The 24,365-nt window shown below is 47.6% G+C and overlaps 1 pseudogene; it reads right to left on the reverse strand.

Annotated features, from left to right (window-relative positions):
* Positions 1-8,049: 8,049 nt before the first annotated feature.
* Positions 8,050-13,428, reverse strand: LOC139355593 (exonuclease GOR-like; annotated as a pseudogene).
* Positions 13,429-24,365: the final 10,937 nt, after the last annotated feature.

Genomic DNA, 24,365 nt, shown 5'->3' on the forward strand with positions numbered 1-24,365 from the left:
TAAATTAATGGTACTGTAAGCATTCAAACTATCAGTTTACTTCAGTGAGGTACACAGACACACACATACACACACACACACGCACGCACGCACACACACACACACAAACTCGTGTAAAATCAGCCACTCCACCAAAACTAGCTACTTAGTGTCGCATCTCTCATTGAAGATTCAAAATGGGAACATGGATTTAGACAGGCGTGATGATTCCTTGTCTCCTGGAGCCCAGTTGGAAGTCGCCTGACTGATTCCGACATTGTAATTGGTTGGTTGCGTGGAAGAATCCACTTTGACTCTCACCATACATACTCCTGGGAAGTCAGGTAGTGCAGCGGACAGAGCAAGGGCTCTGCAGCCAGGCTGACTGCACCTGTCTTGTAGCTAGGATACCTCGGATAAACTGCTTAACACTTGTGCTTCAGTTTCCTCATCTGTAAAATGGGGATAAGAACGCTATTCCTCTCACAACTGTTAAGAGGACTGACTGGGTTAATAGGTGCAAAGTACCAAGTACATAATAAACGAACCACCAGTGCTCCTTACAATCATGAGCATTTGGCGCAGGTGAAGACGCATGGTTTCTTGAGGTATAAAATTAAGCTTTATTTACCTACCCATTGGGTTGTTCCAAGGATTAATGATACAGTGTTCACGAATTCCCATTATAAGCTATTATAAGAAGGAAACAGAGTTAACATGAATGGAGTACCTACTATGTGCCATTGTTTCAAGGCTTGCCATGTGTTGCTTCATTCATTCCTCACCGTGACAATTATGATTACACACTAAAGAAAAAACGTAGACGCACAAAGACGTCTTTTGTCGAATATGACAAAGCCAGTAAGTGGTGGAAGTTGAATTTGAAGCCAGATGTGTAATTCCAGAGCCCAAGTGCTTCACCCACCTCAGCGTGGTGCCTCTACAGAAAAACAGGTAAGCGCACATGGAGGAGCAAATGCCTTTCCGTTGTTTTTAAATTCTTTTATTTTTACGTTTGAAATTCCTAGAGACATTGATTCTGTGCCTGCCCCTGGGGGTGGGGGAAAGCTCGGGTGGGGGAGGGGAGGTTCCGAAAGCCCCAGAGAAGAGGAAGACGCCCAGGAGGCAAGACTGGAAGGAGGCTGGGGGGCCAGGGGGCTGGCTTTGTTCTCAGAGATCATGGAAGTCCAGGTGGGCTGAGGGAGGCTAGCGGTGGAAGAAGGACAGAGGTCTGGGAGGGGCAGAGAGATGGGGCCAGGCGCGAGGGACCGCGGCAGGGACTCGGGGGCCTGGGAGTGGGGGCTCGGGGCTGGGGGAGGCGATTGGTGGAAGGATAGAGGTCTGGGAGGGGCAGAGGGATGGGGACAGTCGCGAGGGGCCGCGGTAGGTACTCCGGGGGACTGGGAGTCGGGGTCGGGGTTAGTCTTGGCTTTTTGCCCTTTGGGCGGGACTTCTCCTTGATTAGATTGGCACTTCAATCCAATCACACTAAACCCAATTAATATTCCACCACACCGCAGCTTGGGATCGCCTCAGAGGGTCTGCGGATGGAATCAACTGGAACTCCTGGTTGCTACCCTTGGAGCTAGGTTGCTTTTCCTGAGTTAATTAACCGTCCCTGCCAAGCAGTCCTATCATGGCTACTGCTTCTGAGCTACATAGGAGTAAACTGAGCTTCAGGGAGGTTCGTCGACTTGCTCTGGCCCACACAGCACACCAGGGAGTCAGGATTGGGCCGGCGGTCTGCTGCACGCTGGAGGGCAGGACCTCTCTGGGGTGGCCTTTCCCTGCTCTGTGCACTCCTGCACTGTGGGCAATTTGAGGACAGGAAGTGGACGGCATCCACTTCTCTCCAAGGACATGGCCAACGTTCAACACAGGGGGTCTTCAAAAGGTTCACAGAAAATGGACGTTGTGAAAAATCTCTGCATGGATTTCAGTTGTTTTACACTAAAACAAACTTATACTAACTTGTTATAACCTTTCTGAACCAGATCCACTCTGAGGCACTAAGAAGGATGAGACACCCACTGAAAAGGCCTCCTATCAGAGCAGCACGAATTCCGCTAAAATGGCAGCAAAAACAAACATCAAATTTACGGTGAAGCTTGGGTGGAGGAATGAAGAATTCATTGATGTTTTATGTAAAGCTTATAAGGAGAGTCCCCCGAAGAAATCAGCTGTTGACGAAGGTACAGCTTGTTTTAAGAAGAGATGAGAAGATGTTGAAGATGAATCCTGCAGTGGCTATGAACACCATTGTGCCCAGATCAGCTTGCACCTGGGAGGCAGAGGATGTAGTGAGCCAACATCATGCCACTGCACTCCTGTCCGGGTGACGGGAGGGAAACTCTGTCAAAAAAAAAAAAAAAAAAAAAAAAAGACATACACATCCAATAGAATGCTATTTAAAAAAAAAAGAAGGGAAACATGTCGTTTGTAACATGAATGAGCCTAGACGATGTTATACTGAGTGAAATAAAGCCGAGGCCGGGCACGGTGGCTCATGCCTCTAATCCCGGTTCTCTGGCATGCCAAGACAGGTGGAGCACTTGAGCCCAGGAGTTGGCGATCAACCTGGGCAACATGGAGGAAGCCCATCTCTAGAAAAAATACAACAATTAGCCAGGTGTGGTGTGGACGCCTGTGGTATTAGCTACTCAGGAGGCTGAAGTGGGAGGATCTCTTGACCGCGGGAGGTGGAGGCCATGGTGAGCCGTGTTTGTGTCACTGTACTCCAGCCTGGGTGACAGAGTGAGACCCCCTCTGGAAAGGTGAATAAATACGTGACAAAGTTGTAAAGAGCAAAGACAGAAAGACAAATGCTGCATGATCTCACTTCTACGTGGAATCTAACAAAATTGAACTCATGCTTGTAGAGAGCAGAAAGGTGGTTACCAGAGGTAGGGGCCGTGGAGGGACTCGGGAGATGTTAGTCAAACAATACAAAATTTCAGATAGGAATAGTTCTAGAGATCTACTGAACAGCATGACAACTATAGTTAATAACTAAGCATTGTATACTTGAAAACAGCTGTAAGTGTAGATTGTAAACATGTTCTCATCACAATAAAATATGTATGTGAGGAAATGAGTATGCTAATTAGCTCCATTTTGTCATTCCACAATGTATACATATATGAAACCTCACGTTGAATGCCATGAACATATATAATTTTTATTTTCAACTTAAAATTAAATTTAAATAAATTATGAAAATTAAAAGAAATAACACACAATAAAAAAAAATATTTTATTTTTGAAATCTCCAAAGAAGGAGTCCATGTTATAAAGGAAAAGAAAATTCCAGCAACGGTAAAATCAATCAGAAATGCCCTACTTCAGTGCTTTCCTCAGTTTGTGTGACAGAGTGGAAATCCAGTTCTTCACTAAGTCATTGTTCTGGAACAGGGTGTGTTTGTATATAGGTGTGTGGGGGCTCACATATACAAATTAAATTAATGGTACTGTAAGCATTCAAACTATCAGTTTACTTTAGTGAGGTACACAGACACACACATACACACACACACACGCACGCACGCACACACACACACACAAACTCGTGTAAAATCAGCCACTCCACCAAAACTAGCTACTTAGTGTCGCATCTCTCATTGAAGATTCAAAATGGGAACATGGATTTAGACAGGCGTGATGATTCCTTGTCTCCTGGAGCCCAGTTGGAAGTCGCCTGACTGATTCCGACATTGTAATTGGTTGGTTGCGTGGAAGAATCCACTTTGACTCTCACCATACATACTCCTGGGAAGTCAGGTAGTGCAGCGGACAGAGCAAGGGCTCTGCAGCCAGGCTGACTGCACCTGTCTTGTAGCTAGGATACCTCAGATAAACTGCTTAACACTTGTGCTTCAGTTTCCTCATCTGTAAAATGGGGATAAGAACGCTATGCCTCTCACAACTGTTAAGAGGACTAACTGGGTTAATAGGTGCAAAGTACCAAGTACGTAATAAACGAACCACCAGTGCTCCTTAAAATCATGAGCATTTGGCTCAGGTGAAGACGCATGGTTTCTTGAGGTATAAAATTAAGCTTTATTTACCTACCCATTGGGTTGTTCCAAGGATTAATGATACAGTGTTCACGAATTCCCATTATAAGCTATTATAAGAAGGAAACAGAGTTAACATGAATGGAGTACCTACTATGTGCGATTGTTTCAAGGCTTGCCATGTGTTGCTTCATTCATTCCTCACCGTGACAATTATGATTACACACTAAAGAAAAAACGTAGACGCACAAAGACGTCTTTTGTCGAATATGACAAAGCCAGTAAGTGGTGGAAGTTGAATTTGAAGCCAGATGTGTAATTCCAGAGCCCAAGTGCTTCACCCACCTCAGCGTGGTGCCTCTACAGAAAAACAGGTAAGCGCACATGGAGGAGCAAATGCCTTTCCGTTGTTTTTAAATTCTTTTATTTTTATGTTTGAAGTTCCTAGAGACATTGATTCTGTGCCTGCCCCTGGGGGTGGGGGAAAGCTCGGGTGGGGGAGGGGAGGTTACGAAAGCCCCAGAGAAGAGGAAGACGCCCAGGAGGGAAGACTGGCAGGAGGCTGCGGGGCCAGGGGGCTGGCTTTGTTCTCAGAGATCATGGAAGTCCAGGTGGGCTGAGGGAGGCTAGCGGTGGAAGAAGGACAGAGGTCTGGGAGGGGCAGAGAGATGGAGCCAGGCGCGAGGGACCGCGGCAGGGACTCGGGGGCCTGGGAGTGGGGGCTCGGGGCTGGGGGAGGCGATTGGTGGAAGGATAGAGGTCTGGGAGGGGCAGAGGGATGGGGACAGTCGCGAGGGGCCGCGGTAGGTACTCCGGGGGACTGGGAGTCGGGGTCGGGGTTAGTCTTGGCTTTTTGCCCTTTGGGCGGGACTTCTCCTTGATTAGATTGGCACTTCAATCCAATCACACTAAACCCAATTAATATTCCACCACACCGCAGCTTGGGATCGCCTCAGAGGGTCTGCGGATGGAATCAACTGGAACTCCTGGTTGCTACCCTTGGAGCTAGGTTGCTTTTCCTGAGTTAATTAACCGTCCCTGCCAAGCAGTCCTATCATGGCTACTGCTTCTGAGCTACATAGGAGTAAACTGAGCTTCAGGGAGGTTCGTCGACTTGCTCTGGCCCACACAGCACACCAGGGAGTCAGGATTGGGCCGGCAGTCTGCTGCACGCTGGAGGGCAGGACCTCTCTGGGGTGGCCTTTCCCTGCTCTGTGCACTCCTGCACTGTGGGCAATTTGAGGACAGGAAGTGGACGGCATCCACTTCTCTCCAAGGACATGGCCAACGTTCAACACAGGGGGTCTTCAAAAGGTTCACAGAAAATGGACGTTGTGAAAAATCTCTGCATGGATTTCAGTTGTTTTACACTAAAACAAACTTATACTAACTTGTTATAACCTTTCTGAACCAGATCCACTCTGAGGCACTAAGAAGGATGAGACACCCACTGAAAAGGCCTCCTATCAGAGCAGCACGAATTCCGCTAAAATGGCAGCAAAAACAAACATCAAATTTACGGTGAAGCTTGGGTGGAGGAATGAAGAATTCATTGATGTTTTATGTAAAGCTTATAAGGAGAGTCCCCCGAAGAAATCAGCTGTTGACGAAGGTACAGCTTGTTTTAAGAAGAGATGAGAAGATGTTGAAGATGAATCCTGCAGTGGCTATGAACACCATTGTGCCCAGATCAGCTTGCACCTGGGAGGCAGAGGATGTAGTGAGCCAACATCATGCCACTGCACTCCTATCCGGGTGACGGGAGGGAAACTCTGTCAAAAAAAAAAAAAAAAAAAAAAAGACATACACATCCAATAGAATGCTATTTAAAAAAAAAAGAAGGGAAACATGTCGTTTGTAACATGAATGAGCCTAGACGATGTTATACTGAGTGAAATAAAGCCGAGGCCGGGCACGGTGGCTCATGCCTCTAATCCCGGTTCTCTGGCATGCCAAGACAGGTGGAGCACTTGAGCCCAGGAGTTGGCGATCAACCTGGGCAACATGGAGGAAGCCCATCTCTAGAAAAAATACAACAATTAGCCAGGTGTGGTGTGGACGCCTGTGGTATTAGCTACTCAGGAGGCTGAAGTGGGAGGATCTCTTGACCGCGGGAGGTGGAGGCCATGGTGAGCCGTGTTTGTGTCACTGTACTCCAGCCTGGGTGACAGAGTGAGACCCCCTCTGGAAAGGTGAATAAATACGTGACAAAGTTGTAAAGAGCAAAGACAGAAAGACAAATGCTGCATGATCTCACTTCTACGTGGAATCTAACAAAATTGAACTCATGCTTGTAGAGAGCAGAAAGGTGGTTACCAGAGGTAGGGGCCGTGGAGGGACTCGGGAGATGTTAGTCAAACAATACAAAATTTCAGATAGGAATAGTTCTAGAGATCTACTGAACAGCATGACAACTATAGTTAATAACTAAGCATTGTATACTTGAAAACAGCTGTAAGTGTAGATTGTAAACATGTTCTCATCACAATAAAATATGTATGTGAGGAAATGAGTATGCTAATTAGCTCCATTTTGTCATTCCACAATGTATACATATATGAAACCTCACGTTGAATGCCATGAACATATATAATTTTTATTTTCAACTTAAAATTAAATTTAAATAAATTATGAAAATTAAAAGAAATAACACACAATAAAAAAAAATATTTTATTTTTGAAATCTCCAAAGAAGGAGTCTATGTTATAAAGGAAAAGAAAATTCCAGCAACGGTAAAATCAATCAGAAATGCCCTACTTCAGTGCTTTCCTCAGTTTGTGTGACAGAGTGGAAATCCAGTTCTTCACTAAGTCATTGTTCTGGAACAGGGTGTGTTTGTATATAGGTGTGTGGGGGCTCACATATACAAATTAAATTAATGGTACTGTAAGCATTCAAACTATCAGTTTACTTCAGTGAGGTACACAGACACACACATACACACACACACACGCACGCACGCACACACACACACACAAACTCGTGTAAAATCAGCCACTCCACCAAAACTAGCTACTTAGTGTCGCATCTCTCATTGAAGATTCAAAATGGGAACATGGATTTAGACAGGCGTGATGATTCCTTGTCTCCTGGAGCCCAGTTGGAAGTCGCCTGACTGATTCCGACATTGTAATTGGTTGGTTGCGTGGAAGAATCCACTTTGACTCTCACCATACATACTCCTGGGAAGTCAGGTAGTGCAGCGGACAGAGCAAGGGCTCTGCAGCCAGGCTGACTGCACCTGTCTTGTAGCTAGGATACCTCGGATAAACTGCTTAACACTTGTGCTTCAGTTTCCTCATCTGTAAAATGGGGATAAGAACGCTATTCCTCTCACAACTGTTAAGAGGACTGACTGGGTTAATAGGTGCAAAGTACCAAGTACATAATAAACGAACCACCAGTGCTCCTTACAATCATGAGCATTTGGCGCAGGTGAAGACGCATGGTTTCTTGAGGTATAAAATTAAGCTTTATTTACCTACCCATTGGGTTGTTCCAAGGATTAATGATACAGTGTTCACGAATTCCCATTATAAGCTATTATAAGAAGGAAACAGAGTTAACATGAATGGAGTACCTACTATGTGCCATTGTTTCAAGGCTTGCCATGTGTTGCTTCATTCATTCCTCACCGTGACAATTATGATTACACACTAAAGAAAAAACGTAGACGCACAAAGACGTCTTTTGTCGAATATGACAAAGCCAGTAAGTGGTGGAAGTTGAATTTGAAGCCAGATGTGTAATTCCAGAGCCCAAGTGCTTCACCCACCTCAGCGTGGTGCCTCTACAGAAAAACAGGTAAGCGCACATGGAGGAGCAAATGCCTTTCCGTTGTTTTTAAATTCTTTTATTTTTACGTTTGAAATTCCTAGAGACATTGATTCTGTGCCTGCCCCTGGGGGTGGGGGAAAGCTCGGGTGGGGGAGGGGAGGTTCCGAAAGCCCCAGAGAAGAGGAAGACGCCCAGGAGGGAAGACTGGAAGGAGGCTGGGGGGCCAGGGGGCTGGCTTTGTTCTCAGAGATCATGGAAGTCCAGGTGGGCTGAGGGAGGCTAGCGGTGGAAGAAGGACAGAGGTCTGGGAGGGGCAGAGAGATGGGGCCAGGCGCGAGGGACCGCGGCAGGGACTCGGGGGCCTGGGAGTGGGGGCTCGGGGCTGGGGGAGGCGATTGGTGGAAGGATAGAGGTCTGGGAGGGGCAGAGGGATGGGGACAGTCGCGAGGGGCCGCGGTAGGTACTCCGGGGGACTGGGAGTCGGGGTCGGGGTTAGTCTTGGCTTTTTGCCCTTTGGGCGGGACTTCTCCTTGATTAGATTGGCACTTCAATCCAATCACACTAAACCCAATTAATATTCCACCACACCGCAGCTTGGGATCGCCTCAGAGGGTCTGCGGATGGAATCAACTGGAACTCCTGGTTGCTACCCTTGGAGCTAGGTTGCTTTTCCTGAGTTAATTAACCGTCCCTGCCAAGCAGTCCTATCATGGCTACTGCTTCTGAGCTACATAGGAGTAAACTGAGCTTCAGGGAGGTTCGTCGACTTGCTCTGGCCCACACAGCACACCAGGGAGTCAGGATTGGGCCGGCGGTCTGCTGCACGCTGGAGGGCAGGACCTCTCTGGGGTGGCCTTTCCCTGCTCTGTGCACTCCTGCACTGTGGGCAATTTGAGGACAGGAAGTGGACGGCATCCACTTCTCTCCAAGGACATGGCCAACGTTCAACACAGGGGGTCTTCAAAAGGTTCACAGAAAATGGACGTTGTGAAAAATCTCTGCATGGATTTCAGTTGTTTTACACTAAAACAAACTTATACTAACTTGTTATAACCTTTCTGAACCAGATCCACTCTGAGGCACTAAGAAGGATGAGACACCCACTGAAAAGGCCTCCTATCAGAGCAGCACGAATTCCGCTAAAATGGCAGCAAAAACAAACATCAAATTTACGGTGAAGCTTGGGTGGAGGAATGAAGAATTCATTGATGTTTTATGTAAAGCTTATAAGGAGAGTCCCCCGAAGAAATCAGCTGTTGACGAAGGTACAGCTTGTTTTAAGAAGAGATGAGAAGATGTTGAAGATGAATCCTGCAGTGGCTATGAACACCATTGTGCCCAGATCAGCTTGCACCTGGGAGGCAGAGGATGTAGTGAGCCAACATCATGCCACTGCACTCCTGTCCGGGTGACGGGAGGGAAACTCTGTCAAAAAAAAAAAAAAAAAAAAAAAGACATACACATCCAATAGAATGCTATTTAAAAAAAAAAGAAGGGAAACATGTCGTTTGTAACATGAATGAGCCTAGACGATGTTATACTGAGTGAAATAAAGCCGAGGCCGGGCACGGTGGCTCATGCCTCTAATCCCGGTTCTCTGGCATGCCAAGACAGGTGGAGCACTTGAGCCCAGGAGTTGGCGATCAACCTGGGCAACATGGAGGAAGCCCATCTCTAGAAAAAATACAACAATTAGCCAGGTGTGGTGTGGACGCCTGTGGTATTAGCTACTCAGGAGGCTGAAGTGGGAGGATCTCTTGACCGCGGGAGGTAGAGGCCATGGTGAGCCGTGTTTGTGTCACTGTACTCCAGCCAGGGTGACAGAGTCAGACCTTGTCTGGAAAGGTGAACAAATACGTAACAAAGTTGTAAAGAGCAAGCACAGAAAGACAAATGCTGCATGATCTCACTTCTACGTGGAATCTAACAAAATTGAACTCATGCTTGTAGAGAGCAGAATGGTGGTTACCCGAGGCAGGGGCCCAGGAGGGATGGGGGAGATGTTAGTCAAACAATATAAAGTTTCAGATAGGAATAGTTCTAGAGATCTACTGAACAGCATGATAACTATAGTTAATAACTAAGCATTGTATACTTGAAAACAGCTGTAAGTGTAGATTGTAAACATGTTCTCATCACAATGAAAATGTATGTGAGGAAATGAGTATGCTAATTAGCTCCATTTTGTCATTCCACAACGTATACATATATGAAACCTCATGTTGAACGACATGAACATATAATTTTTATTTTCAACTTAAAATTAAAATTTAAAATTTGAATAAATTATGAAAATTAAAAGAAATATCGCACAATAAAAAAAAAAGACTTTATTTATGGAATCTCCACAGAAGGAGTCTATGTTGTAAAGGAATATTCCAGCAATGGAAAATCAATCAGAAATGCCCTACTTCAGTGCTTTCCTGAATTTGTGTGACAGAGTGGAAATCCCGTTCTTCACTAAGTCATTGTTCTGGATCAGGGTGTGTTTGTATATAGGTGTGTGGGGCTCACATATGCAAATTAAATTAATGGTACTGTAAGCATTCAAACTATCAGCTTACTTTAGTTAGGTGCACATACACACACACACACACACGCACGCACACACACACACAAACACGTGTAAAATAGGCCACTCCACCAAAACTAGCTACTTAGCGTCTCATCTCTCATTGAAGATTCAAAATGGGAACATGGATTTAGACAGCCGTGATGATTCCTTCTCTCCTGGAGCCCAGTTGGAAGTCGCCTGACTGATTCAGACATTGTAATTGGTTGGTTGTGTGGAAGAATCCACTTTGACTCTCACCATACATACTCCTGGGAAGTCAGGTAGTGCAGCAGACAGAGCAAGGGCTCTGCAGCCAGGCTGACTGCACCTGACTTGTAGCTAGGATACCTCAGATAAACTGCTTAACACTTGTGCTTCAGTTTCCTCATCTGTAAAATGGGGATAAAACGCTATCTCTCTCACAACTATTATGAGGACTAACTGGGTTAATAGGTGCAAAGTACCAAGTACATAATAAACGAACCACCAGTGCTCCTTACAATCATGAGCATTTGGCGCAGGTGAAGACGCATGGTTTCTTGAGGTATAAAATTAAGCTTTATTTACCTACCCATTGGGTTGTTCCAAGGGTTAATGATACAGTGTTCACGATTTCCCAATGTAAGCCATTTTAAGAAGGAAACATAGTTAACATGAATCGAATACCTACTATGTGCGATTGTTTCAAGGCCTGCCATGTGTTGCTTCATTCATGCCTTATCGTGACCTTATGATCACGCTTTAAAGATAAATACGTAGAAGCACAAAAACGTCCTTTGTCCAATATGACAAAGCCAGTAAGTGGTGGAAGTTGAATTTGAAGCCAGATGTGTAATTCCAGAGCCCAAGTGCTTCACCCACCTCAGCGTGGTGCCTCTACAGAAAAATAGGTAAGGGCACATGGAGGAGCAAATGCCTTTCCGTTGTTTTTAAATTCTTTCATTTTTTGAAATTCCTAGAGACATTGATTCTTTTCCAGCCCCCGGGGGTGGGGGAAAGCTCGGGTGGGGGAGGGGAGGTTCCGATAGCACCAGAGAAGAGGAAGACGCCCAGCAGTTAAGACTGGCAGGAGGCTGGGGGGCCAGGGGGCTGGCTTTGTTCTCAGAGATCATGGAAGTCCAGGTGGGCTGAGGGAGGCTAGCGGTGGAAGAAGGACAGAGGTCTGGGAGGGTCAGAGGGATGGGGCCAGGCGCGAGGGACCGCGGCAGGGACTCCGGGGGACTGGAAGTCGGGGTCGGGGTTAGTCTTGGCTTTTTGCCTTCTCCTGCAAAACCGGCTGCTTCGGTTTCTGTCGCTTTGCGGCCAGGTGGACTGGGTTAGCTCTCGGGAGCGATCGCAGTTGTGGAAGAGGCCTGGGTCTGAGGACAGGCCAGGGCGGCGGGAGAGGCGGACGGGTGGCCTCGCCGGATCCCGGCGCGCTCTCGGACTTTCCACATCACCAGCTGCAGGCAGGCGTTTGCGTCCTGGCAGGAGTCGTGCCCGTCCTGGCTGTCCTGGATGATCTGTCCGAGGTAGTCGGCCGTGAGATTCCTTAGGGAGCGCTTGTAGGGGAAACCCCGGTAGTGCGGGAAGAGCACCGCCGTGTCCACCACGGTGCTGTGGATCAGCTTCAGGGCCAGCAGGTCGCTCTCCAGGCTGTGCCCGATGAGGATGGTTTGGGCGCTGAAAAAGCTCAGCAGGATGGCTTGGACTTTCGGCAACGTGATGCTGGTCTGGGCGACGTCGGCCTCGGTCACGCCGGAAAACCTGGTGTTGTAGTCCACGATCTCGTTGTCGGGCTTGACGAAGGTGTCGTACACCACCCGCATGTCGGCGTCCACCACGGTGACACGGGTCAGCTCTAGGCCGTGCGTGGTGTAGCACATCTCACAGTCCAAGGCGTAGATTCCGGGATAAGCGTCTCTGGAAAACTCTTTCTTGAAGGTCTTCACGAAGCCATCCAGGCTCTCCTTGCGGCCGTCCCGCACGTGCTGCTTTGCCACCTGGCAGCCCACGGAGCCAGGAGCGGCTGCACAGCAGGTGTACTGGGTAAGCCGGCCTCCGGCCACTTGGCTGGAGCGGACCCTCCCCCAGTGGTAGTAACACACCTGGTCGCGTACACAGAGGCCCGAAGGGGACACCAGGTACTCGGTGCCACAGCGGCAGCAGACCCTGCGGGAGGAGTCGCCTGGCCCCTTCCCCTGGGCAGTGAAGAGGACGGCGCCTCCGGGCCGCTCGGGGTGCGGGAAGGGGTAGCCGTTCTCCTTGAGCTGCTCCCGAGTGAGCAGGAAGTCCTGGAGGCGGCTGTACAGAGCGGTCCTGCTGAGGCCGGGCATGGAGCTGGGGGTCAGGCCCTTCAGTCTCTTGAGGGCGTTCAGCACCACATTCAGGTAGACGTTCTTGTTGGGGCTGCGGTCGTGGGCCACCTTCTCCTCGTTCAGCGCCTTCTCCTTCGCCTCCTGCTCGGAGGCGCAGAACTGGAGACACTCTTGGGTGAGCAGTTGGAGATAGCCTCGGCGGATGACGGTGGGGACTCGGCACCCAGACTTTCGGAGGAGGATGGGTTTCTTCAGACTCCGTAAGGATGGACGATGGGCGATTCGCTTAGAGCTGTCGGTGGTGGAGGTCCTGTATGCCATCCCTGACCTGTTGTGCGTCTTCCATGGCTGTGTGCCGACCTTGGAGCCATCGGAGCGTTGGTGGCTGCTGGCCGCCAGGGTTCTCTTGGCATCTGTGGGACCTGTGTCCAAGCAAGGGCTGGGAAAGTGGGCGATCCTCTTCCTCTCCCTGGGGGCTGAGATGCGGACTGCGGGGGGCCTCTCTGTCAGCCTTGGGGCGGCTGGCGGCTGGCAGGCCGATGCCCTCTGCGCAGGGAAGTACCACGCCTCCGTCACCATCTTGGGCCACTCTGGGGCCACGGCCGGACCGCTATTCTGAGGCTCCGCCTGGATCCCCACAAGCGCTGAGGCCTGGTTGTACATCTGGGGCACCCAGAGCCCGAAGTTCCGGGCAGGTTGATGAGAGGGCAGTGGGAGCTCTAGAGCCTCGAGGGCCAGCTGCTCGGCCACCTTCTTAGCTTCTGGATATCCGGGTGGGAACCAGCAAGGAGCTGTGGCTCTCAACATCTTGCTGCCTTCTGGAGCACTGGCCTGGCTCTGCTGCTCTGCGGACTCGCGGGCTTCAGTGAGTGCCGCGGCCGCCGCGCCTCGCCTTTATATAGGCACAGGGCAGAGTGGGCGGGACTTCCCCTTCATTAGATTGGCACTTCAATCCAATCACACTAAACCCAATTAATTTTCCACCACACCACAGCTTGGGAACGCCTCAGAGGGTCTACGGATGGAATCAACTGGAACTCCTGGTTGCTACCCTTGGAGCTAGGTTGCTTTTCCTGAGTTAATTAACCGTCCCTGCCAAGCAGTCCTATCATGGCTACTGGTTCTGAGCTACATAGGAGTAAACTGAGCTTCAGGGAGGTTCGTCAACTTGCTCTGGCCCACACAGCACACCAGGGAGTCAGGATTGGGCCTGCAGTCTGCTGCACGTTGGAGGGCAGGACCTCGCTGGGGTGGCCTTTCCCTGCTCTGTGCACTCCTGCACTGTGGGCAATTTGAGGACAGGAAGTGGACGGCATCCACTTCTCTCCAAGGACATGGCCAACGTTCAACACAGGGGGTCTTCAAAAGGTTCACAGAAAATGGACGTTGTGAAAAATCTCTGCATGGATTTCAGTTGTTTTACACTAAAACAAACTTATACTAACTTGTTATAACCTTTCTGAACCAGATCCACTCTGAGGCACTAAGAAGGATGAGACACCCACTGAAAAGGACTCCTATCAGAGCAACACGAATTCCGCTAAAATGGCAGCAAAAACAAACCAAATTTACGGTGAAGCTTGGGTGGAGGAATGAAGAATTCATTGATGTTTTATGTAAAGCTTATAAGGAGAGTCCTCCGAAGAAATCAGCTGTTGACGAAGGTACAGCTTGTTTTAAGAAGAGATGAGAAGATGTTGAAGATGAATCCTGCAGTGGCTATGAACACCATTGTGCCCAGATCAGCTTGCACCTGGGAGGCAGAGGATGTAGTGAGCCAACATCATGCCACTGCACTCCTGTCCGGGTGACGGGAGGGAAACTCTGTCAAAAAAAAAAAAAAAAAAAAAAAAAAAAAAAAAAAAAAGACATACACATCCAATAGAATGCTATTTAAAACAAAGGAAGGGAAACATGTCGTTTGTAACATGAATGAGCCTAGACGATGTTATACTGAGTGAAATAAAGCCGAGGCCGGGCACGGTGGCTCATGCCTCTAATCCCGGTTCTCTGGCATGCCAAGACAGGTGGAGCACTTGAGCCCAGGAGTTGGCGATCAACCTGGGCAACATGGAGGAAGCCCATCTCTAGAAAAAATACAACAATTAGCCAGGTGTGGTGTGGACGCCTGTGGTATTAGCTACTCAGGAGGCTGAAGTGGGAGGATCTCTTGACCGCGGGAGGTGGAGGCCATGGTGAGCCGTGTTTGTGTCACTGTACTCCAGCCTGGGTGACAGAGTGAGACCCCCTCTGGAAAGGTGAATAAATACGTGACAAAGTTGTAAAGAGCAAAGACAGAAAGACAAATGCTGCATGATCTCACTTCTACGTGGAATCTAACAAAATTGAACTCATGCTTGTAGAGAGCAGAAAGGTGGTTACCAGAGGCAGGGGCCGTGGAGGGACTCGGGAGATGTTAGTCAAACAATACAAAATTTCAGATAGGAATAGTTCTAGAGATCTACTGAACAGCATGACAACTATAGTTAATAACTAAGCATTGTATACTTGAAAACAGCTGTAAGTGTAGATTGTAAACATGTTCTCATCACAATAAAATATGTATGTGAGGAAATGAGTATGCTAATTAGCTCCATTTTGTCATTCCACAATGTATACATATATGAAACCTCACGTTGAATGCCATGAACATATATAATTTTTATTTTCAACTTAAAATTAAATTTAAATAAATTATGAAAATTAAAAGAAATAACACACAATAAAAAAAAATATTTTATTTTTGAAATCTCCAAAGAAGGAGTCTATGTTATAAAGGAAAAGAAAATTCCAGCAACGGTAAAATCAATCAGAAATGCCCTACTTCAGTGCTTTCCTCAGTTTGTGTGACAGAGTGGAAATCCAGTTCTTCACTAAGTCATTGTTCTGGAACAGGGTGTGTTTGTATATAGGTGTGTGGGGGCTCACATATACAAATTAAATTAATGGTACTGTAAGCATTCAAACTATCAGTTTACTTTAGTGAGGTACACAGACACACACATACACACACACACACGCACGCACGCACACACACACACACAAACTCGTGTAAAATCAGCCACTCCACCAAAACTAGCTACTTAGTGTCGCATCTCTCATTGAAGATTCAAAATGGGAACATGGATTTAGACAGGCGTGATGATTCCTTGTCTCCTGGAGCCCAGTTGGAAGTCGCCTGACTGATTCCGACATTGTAATTGGTTGGTTGCGTGGAAGAATCCACTTTGACTCTCACCATACATACTCCTGGGAAGTCAGGTAGTGCAGGGGACAGAGCAAGGGCTCTGCAGCCAGGCTGACTGCACCTGTCTTGTAGCTAGGATACCTCGGATAAACTGCTTAACACTTGTGCTTCAGTTTCCTCATCTGTAAAATGGGGATAAGAACGCTATTCCTCTCACAACTGTTAAGAGGACTGACTGGGTTAATAGGTGCAAAGTACCAAGTACATAATAAACGAACCACCAGTGCTCCTTACAATCATGAGCATTTGGCGCAGGTGAAGACGCATGGTTTCTTGAGGTATAAAATTAAGCTTTATTTACCTACCCATTGGGTTGTTCCAAGGATTAATGATACAGTGTTCACGAATTCCCATTATAAGCTATTATAAGAAGGAAACAGAGTTAACATGAATGGAGTACCTACTATGTGCCATTGTTTCAAGGCTTGCCATGTGTTGCTTCATTCATTCCTCACCGTGACAATTATGATTACACACTAAAGAAAAAACGTAGACGCACAAAGACGTCTTTTGTCGAATATGACAAAGCCAGTAAGTGGTGGAAGTTGAATTTGAAGCCAGATGTGTAATTCCAGAGCCCAAGTGCTTCACCCACCTCAGCGTGGTGCCTCTACAGAAAAACAGGTAAGCGCACATGGAGGAGCAAATGCCTTTCCGTTGTTTTTAAATTCTTTTATTTTTACGTTTGAAATTCCTAGAGACATTGATTCTGTGCCTGCCCCTGGGGGTGGGGGAAAGCTCGGGTGGGGGAGGGGAGGTTCCGAAAGCCCCAGAGAAGAGGAAGACGCCCAGGAGGGAAGACTGGAAGGAGGCTGGGGGGCCAGGGGGCTGGCTTTGTTCTCAGAGATCATGGAAGTCCAGGTGGGCTGAGGGAGGCTAGCGGTGGAAGAAGGACAGAGGTCTGGGAGGGGCAGAGAGATGGGGCCAGGCGCGAGGGACCGCGGCAGGGACTCGGGGGCCTGGGAGTGGGGGCTCGGGGCTGGGGGAGGCGATTGGTGGAAGGATAGAGGTCTGGGAGGGGCAGAGGGATGGGGACAGTCGCGAGGGGCCGCGGTAGGTACTCCGGGGGACTGGGAGTCGGGGTCGGGGTTAGTCTTGGCTTTTTGCCCTTTGGGCGGGACTTCTCCTTGATTAGATTGGCACTTCAATCCAATCACACTAAACCCAATTAATATTCCACCACACCGCAGCTTGGGAACGCCTCAGAGGGTCTGCGGATGGAATCAACTGGAACTCCTGGTTGCTACCCTTGGAGCTAGGTTGCTTTTCCTGAGTTAATTAACCGTCCCTGCCAAGCAGTCCTATCATGGCTACTGGTTCTGAGCTACATAGGAGTAAACTGAGCTTCAGGGAGGTTCGTCGACTTGCTCTGGCCCACACAGCACACCAGGGAGTCAGGATTGGGCCGGCGGTCTGCTGCACGCTGGAGGGCAGGACCTCTCTGGGGTGGCCTTTCCCTGCTCTGTGCACTCCTGCACTGTGGGCAATTTGAGGACAGGAAGTGGACGGCATCCACTTCTCTCCAAGGACATGGCCAACGTTCAACACAGGGGGTCTTCAAAAGGTTCACAGAAAATGGACGTTGTGAAAAATCTCTGCATGGATTTCAGTTGTTTTACACTAAAACAAACTTATACTAACTTGTTATAACCTTTCTGAACCAGATCCACTCTGAGGCACTAAGAAGGATGAGACACCCACTGAAAAGGACTCCTATCAGAGCAACACGAATTCCGCTAAAATGGCAGCAAAAACAAACCAAATTTACGGTGAAGCTTGGGTGGAGGAATGAAGAATTCATTGATGTTTTATGTAAAGCTTATAAGGAGAGTCCTCCGAAGAAATCAGCTGTTGACGAAGGTACAGCTTGTTTTAAGAAGAGATGAGAAGATGTTGAAGATGAATCCTGCAGTGGCTATGAACACCATTGTGCCCAGATCAGCTTGCACCTGGGAGGCAGAGGATGTAGTGAGCCAACATCATGCCACTGCACTCCTGTCCGGGTGACGGGAGGGAAACTCTGTCAAAAAAAAAAAAAAAAAAAAAAAAAAAAAAGACATACACATCCAATAGAATGCTATTTAAAACAAAGGAAGGGAAACATGTCGTTTGTAACATGAATGAGCCTAGACGATGTTATACTGAGTGAAATAAAGCCGAGGCCGGGCACGGTGGCTCATGCCTCTAATCCCGGTTCTCTGGCATGCCAAGACAGGTGGAGCACTTGAGCCCAGGAGTTGGCGATCAACCTGGGCAACATGGAGGAAGCCCATCTCTAGAAAAAATACAACAATTAGCCAGGTGTGGTGTGGACGCCTGTGGTATTAGCTACTCAGGAGGCTGAAGTGGGAGGATCTCTTGACCGCGGGAGGTGGAGGCCATGGTGAGCCGTGTTTGTGTCACTGTACTCCAGCCTGGGTGACAGAGTGAGACCCCCTCTGGAAAGGTGAATAAATACGTGACAAAGTTGTAAAGAGCAAAGACAGAAAGACAAATGCTGCATGATCTCACTTCTACGTGGAATCTAACAAAATTGAACTCATGCTTGTAGAGAGCAGAAAGGTGGTTACCAGAGGCAGGGGCCGTGGAGGGACTCGGGAGATGTTAGTCAAACAATACAAAATTTCAGATAGGAATAGTTCTAGAGATCTACTGAACAGCATGACAACTATAGTTAATAACTAAGCATTGTATACTTGAAAACAGCTGTAAGTGTAGATTGTAAACATGTTCTCATCACAATAAAATATGTATGTGAGGAAATGAGTATGCTAATTAGCTCCATTTTGTCATTCCACAATGTATACATATATGAAACCTCACGTTGAATGCCATGAACATATATAATTTTTATTTTCAACTTAAAATTAAATTTAAATAAATTATGAAAATTAAAAGAAATAACACACAATAAAAAAAAATATTTTATTTTTGAAATCTCCAAAGAAGGAGTCTATGTTATAAAGGAAAAGAAAATTCCAGCAACGGTAAAATCAATCAGAAATGCCCTACTTCAGTGCTTTCCTCAGTTTGTGTGACAGAGTGGAAATCCAGTTCTTCACTAAGTCATTGTTCTGGAACAGGGTGTGTTTGTATATAGGTGTGTGGGGGCTCACATATACAAATTAAATTAATGGTACTGTAAGCATTCAAACTATCAGTTTACTTTAGTGAGGTACACAGACACACACATACACACACACACACGCACGCACGCACACACACACACACAAACTCGTGTAAAATCAGCCACTCCACCAAAACTAGCTACTTAGTGTCGCATCTCTCATTGAAGATTCAAAATGGGAACATGGATTTAGACAGGCGTGATGATTCCTTGTCTCCTGGAGCCCAGTTGGAAGTCGCCTGACTGATTCCGACATTGTAATTGGTTGGTTGCGTGGAAGAATCCACTTTGACTCTCACCATACATACTCCTGGGAAGTCAGGTAGTGCAGGGGACAGAGCAAGGGCTCTGCAGCCAGGCTGACTGCACCTGTCTTGTAGCTAGGATACCTCGGATAAACTGCTTAACACTTGTGCTTCAGTTTCCTCATCTGTAAAATGGGGATAAGAACGCTATTCCTCTCACAACTGTTAAGAGGACTGACTGGGTTAATAGGTGCAAAGTACCAAGTACATAATAAACGAACCACCAGTGCTCCTTACAATCATGAGCATTTGGCGCAGGTGAAGACGCATGGTTTCTTGAGGTATAAAATTAAGCTTTATTTACCTACCCATTGGGTTGTTCCAAGGATTAATGATACAGTGTTCACGAATTCCCATTATAAGCTATTATAAGAAGGAAACAGAGTTAACATGAATGGAGTACCTACTATGTGCCATTGTTTCAAGGCTTGCCATGTGTTGCTTCATTCATTCCTCACCGTGACAATTATGATTACACACTAAAGAAAAAACGTAGACGCACAAAGACGTCTTTTGTCGAATATGACAAAGCCAGTAAGTGGTGGAAGTTGAATTTGAAGCCAGATGTGTAATTCCAGAGCCCAAGTGCTTCACCCACCTCAGCGTGGTGCCTCTACAGAAAAACAGGTAAGCGCACATGGAGGAGCAAATGCCTTTCCGTTGTTTTTAAATTCTTTTATTTTTACGTTTGAAATTCCTAGAGACATTGATTCTGTGCCTGCCCCTGGGGGTGGGGGAAAGCTCGGGTGGGGGAGGGGAGGTTCCGAAAGCCCCAGAGAAGAGGAAGACGCCCAGGAGGGAAGACTGGAAGGAGGCTGGGGGGCCAGGGGGCTGGCTTTGTTCTCAGAGATCATGGAAGTCCAGGTGGGCTGAGGGAGGCTAGCGGTGGAAGAAGGACAGAGGTCTGGGAGGGGCAGAGAGATGGGGCCAGGCGCGAGGGACCGCGGCAGGGACTCGGGGGCCTGGGAGTGGGGGCTCGGGGCTGGGGGAGGCGATTGGTGGAAGGATAGAGGTCTGGGAGGGGCAGAGGGATGGGGACAGTCGCGAGGGGCCGCGGTAGGTACTCCGGGGGACTGGGAGTCGGGGTCGGGGTTAGTCTTGGCTTTTTGCCCTTTGGGCGGGACTTCTCCTTGATTAGATTGGCACTTCAATCCAATCACACTAAACCCAATTAATATTCCACCACACCGCAGCTTGGGATCGCCTCAGAGGGTCTGCGGATGGAATCAACTGGAACTCCTGGTTGCTACCCTTGGAGCTAGGTTGCTTTTCCTGAGTTAATTAACCGTCCCTGCCAAGCAGTCCTATCATGGCTACTGCTTCTGAGCTACATAGGAGTAAACTGAGCTTCAGGGAGGTTCGTCGACTTGCTCTGGCCCACACAGCACACCAGGGAGTCAGGATTGGGCCGGCGGTCTGCTGCACGCTGGAGGGCAGGACCTCTCTGGGGTGGCCTTTCCCTGCTCTGTGCACTCCTGCACTGTGGGCAATTTGAGGACAGGAAGTGGACGGCATCCACTTCTCTCCAAGGACATGGCCAACGTTCAACACAGGGGGTCTTCAAAAGGTTCACAGAAAATGGACGTTGTGAAAAATCTCTGCATGGATTTCAGTTGTTTTACACTAAAACAAACTTATACTAACTTGTTATAACCTTTCTGAACCAGATCCACTCTGAGGCACTAAGAAGGATGAGACACCCACTGAAAAGGCCTCCTATCAGAGCAGCACGAATTCCGCTAAAATGGCAGCAAAAACAAACATCAAATTTACGGTGAAGCTTGGGTGGAGGAATGAAGAATTCATTGATGTTTTATGTAAAGCTTATAAGGAGAGTCCCGCGAAGAAATCAGCTGTTCACGAAGGTACAGCTTGTTTTAAGAAGAGATGAGAAGATGTTGAAGATGAATCCTGCAGTGGCTATGAACACCATTGTGCCCAGATCAGCTTGCACCTGGGAGGCAGAGGATGTAGTGAGCCAACATCATGCCACTGCACTCCTGTCGGGGCGACGGGAGGGAAACTCTGTCAAAAAAAAAAAAAAAAAAAAAAAAAAAAAAAAAGACATACACATCCAATAGAATGCTATTTAAAAAAAAAGAAGGGAAACATGTCGTTTGTAACATGAATGAGCCTAGACGATGTTATACTGAGTGAAATAAAGCCGAGGCCGGGCACGGTGGCTCATGCCTCTAATCCCGGTTCTCTGGCATGCCAAGACAGGTGGAGCACTTGAGCCCAGGAGTTGGCGATCAACCTGGGCAACATGGAGGAAGCCCATCTCTAGAAAAAATACAACAATTAGCCAGGTGTGGTGTGGACGCCTGTGGTATTAGCTACTCAGGAGGCTGAAGTGGGAGGATCTCTTGACCGCGGGAGGTGGAGGCCATGGTGAGCCGTGTTTGTGTCACTGTACTCCAGCCTGGGTGACAGAGTGAGACCCCCTCTGGAAAGGTGAATAAATACGTGACAAAGTTGTAAAGAGCAAAGACAGAAAGACAAATGCTGCATGATCTCACTTCTACGTGGAATCTAACAAAATTGAACTCATGCTTGTAGAGAGCAGAAAGGTGGTTACCAGAGGCAGGGGCCGTGGAGGGACTCGGGAGATGTTAGTCAAACAATACAAAATTTCAGATAGGAATAGTTCTAGAGATCTACTGAACAGCATGACAACTATAGTTAATAACTAAGCATTGTATACTTGAAAACAGCTGTAAGTGTAGATTGTAAACATGTTCTCATCACAATAAAATATGTATGTGAGGAAATGAGTATGCTAATTAGCTCCATTTTGTCATTCCACAATGTATACATATATGAAACCTCACGTTGAATGCCATGAACATATATAATTTTTATTTTCAACTTAAAATTAAATTTAAATAAATTATGAAAATTAAAAGAAATAACACACAATAAAAAAAAATATTTTATTTTTGAAATCTCCAAAGAAGGAGTCCATGTTATAAAGGAAAAGAAAATTCCAGCAACGGTAAAATCAATCAGAAATGCCCTACTTCAGTGCTTTCCTCAGTTTGTGTGACAGAGTGGAAATCCAGTTCTTCACTAAGTCATTGTTCTGGAACAGGGTGTGTTTGTATATAGGTGTGTGGGGGCTCACATATACAAATTAAATTAATGGTACTGTAAGCATTCAAACTATCAGTTTACTTTAGTGAGGTACACAGACACACACATACACACACACACACGCACGCACGCACACACACACACACAAACTCGTGTAAAATCAGCCACTCCACCAAAACTAGCTACTTAGTGTCGCATCTCTCATTGAAGATTCAAAATGGGAACATGGATTTAGACAGGCGTGATGATTCCTTGTCTCCTGGAGCCCAGTTGGAAGTCGCCTGACTGATTCCGACATTGTAATTGGTTGGTTGCGTGGAAGAATCCACTTTGACTCTCACCATACATACTCCTGGGAAGTCAGGTAGTGCAGGGGACAGAGCAAGGGCTCTGCAGCCAGGCTGACTGCACCTGTCTTGTAGCTAGGATACCTCGGATAAACTGCTTAACACTTGTGCTTCAGTTTCCTCATCTGTAAAATGGGGATAAGAACGCTATTCCTCTCACAACTGTTAAGAGGACTGACTGGGTTAATAGGTGCAAAGTACCAAGTACATAATAAACGAACCACCAGTGCTCCTTACAATCATGAGCATTTGGCGCAGGTGAAGACGCATGGTTTCTTGAGGTATAAAATTAAGCTTTATTTACCTACCCATTGGGTTGTTCCAAGGATTAATGATACAGTGTTCACGAATTCCCATTATAAGCTATTATAAGAAGGAAACAGAGTTAACATGAATGGAGTACCTACTATGTGCCATTGTTTCAAGGCTTGCCATGTGTTGCTTCATTCATTCCTCACCGTGACAATTATGATTACACACTAAAGAAAAAACGTAGACGCACAAAGACGTCTTTTGTCGAATATGACAAAGCCAGTAAGTGGTGGAAGTTGAATTTGAAGCCAGATGTGTAATTCCAGAGCCCAAGTGCTTCACCCACCTCAGCGTGGTGCCTCTACAGAAAAACAGGTAAGCGCACATGGAGGAGCAAATGCCTTTCCGTTGTTTTTAAATTCTTTTATTTTTACGTTTGAAATTCCTAGAGACATTGATTCTGTGCCTGCCCCTGGGGGTGGGGGAAAGCTCGGGTGGGGGAGGGGAGGTTCCGAAAGCCCCAGAGAAGAGGAAGACGCCCAGGAGGCAAGACTGGAAGGAGGCTGGGGGGCCAGGGGGCTGGCTTTGTTCTCAGAGATCATGGAAGTCCAGGTGGGCTGAGGGAGGCTAGCGGTGGAAGAAGGACAGAGGTCTGGGAGGGGCAGAGAGATGGGGCCAGGCGCGAGGGACCGCGGCAGGGACTCGGGGGCCTGGGAGTGGGGGCTCGGGGCTGGGGGAGGCGATTGGTGGAAGGATAGAGGTCTGGGAGGGGCAGAGGGATGGGGACAGTCGCGAGGGGCCGCGGTAGGTACTCCGGGGGACTGGGAGTCGGGGTCGGGGTTAGTCTTGGCTTTTTGCCCTTTGGGCGGGACTTCTCCTTGATTAGATTGGCACTTCAATCCAATCACACTAAACCCAATTAATATTCCACCACACCGCAGCTTGGGATCGCCTCAGAGGGTCTGCGGATGGAATCAACTGGAACTCCTGGTTGCTACCCTTGGAGCTAGGTTGCTTTTCCTGAGTTAATTAACCGTCCCTGCCAAGCAGTCCTATCATGGCTACTGCTTCTGAGCTACATAGGAGTAAACTGAGCTTCAGGGAGGTTCGTCGACTTGCTCTGGCCCACACAGCACACCAGGGAGTCAGGATTGGGCCGGCGGTCTGCTGCACGCTGGAGGGCAGGACCTCTCTGGGGTGGCCTTTCCCTGCTCTGTGCACTCCTGCACTGTGGGCAATTTGAGGACAGGAAGTGGACGGCATCCACTTCTCTCCAAGGACATGGCCAACGTTCAACACAGGGGGTCTTCAAAAGGTTCACAGAAAATGGACGTTGTGAAAAATCTCTGCATGGATTTCAGTTGTTTTACACT

Source organism: Macaca nemestrina, chromosome 8 (assembly GCF_043159975.1).
Source record: "Macaca nemestrina isolate mMacNem1 chromosome 8, mMacNem.hap1, whole genome shotgun sequence".
Lineage (NCBI taxonomy): Eukaryota > Metazoa > Chordata > Mammalia > Primates > Cercopithecidae > Macaca > Macaca nemestrina.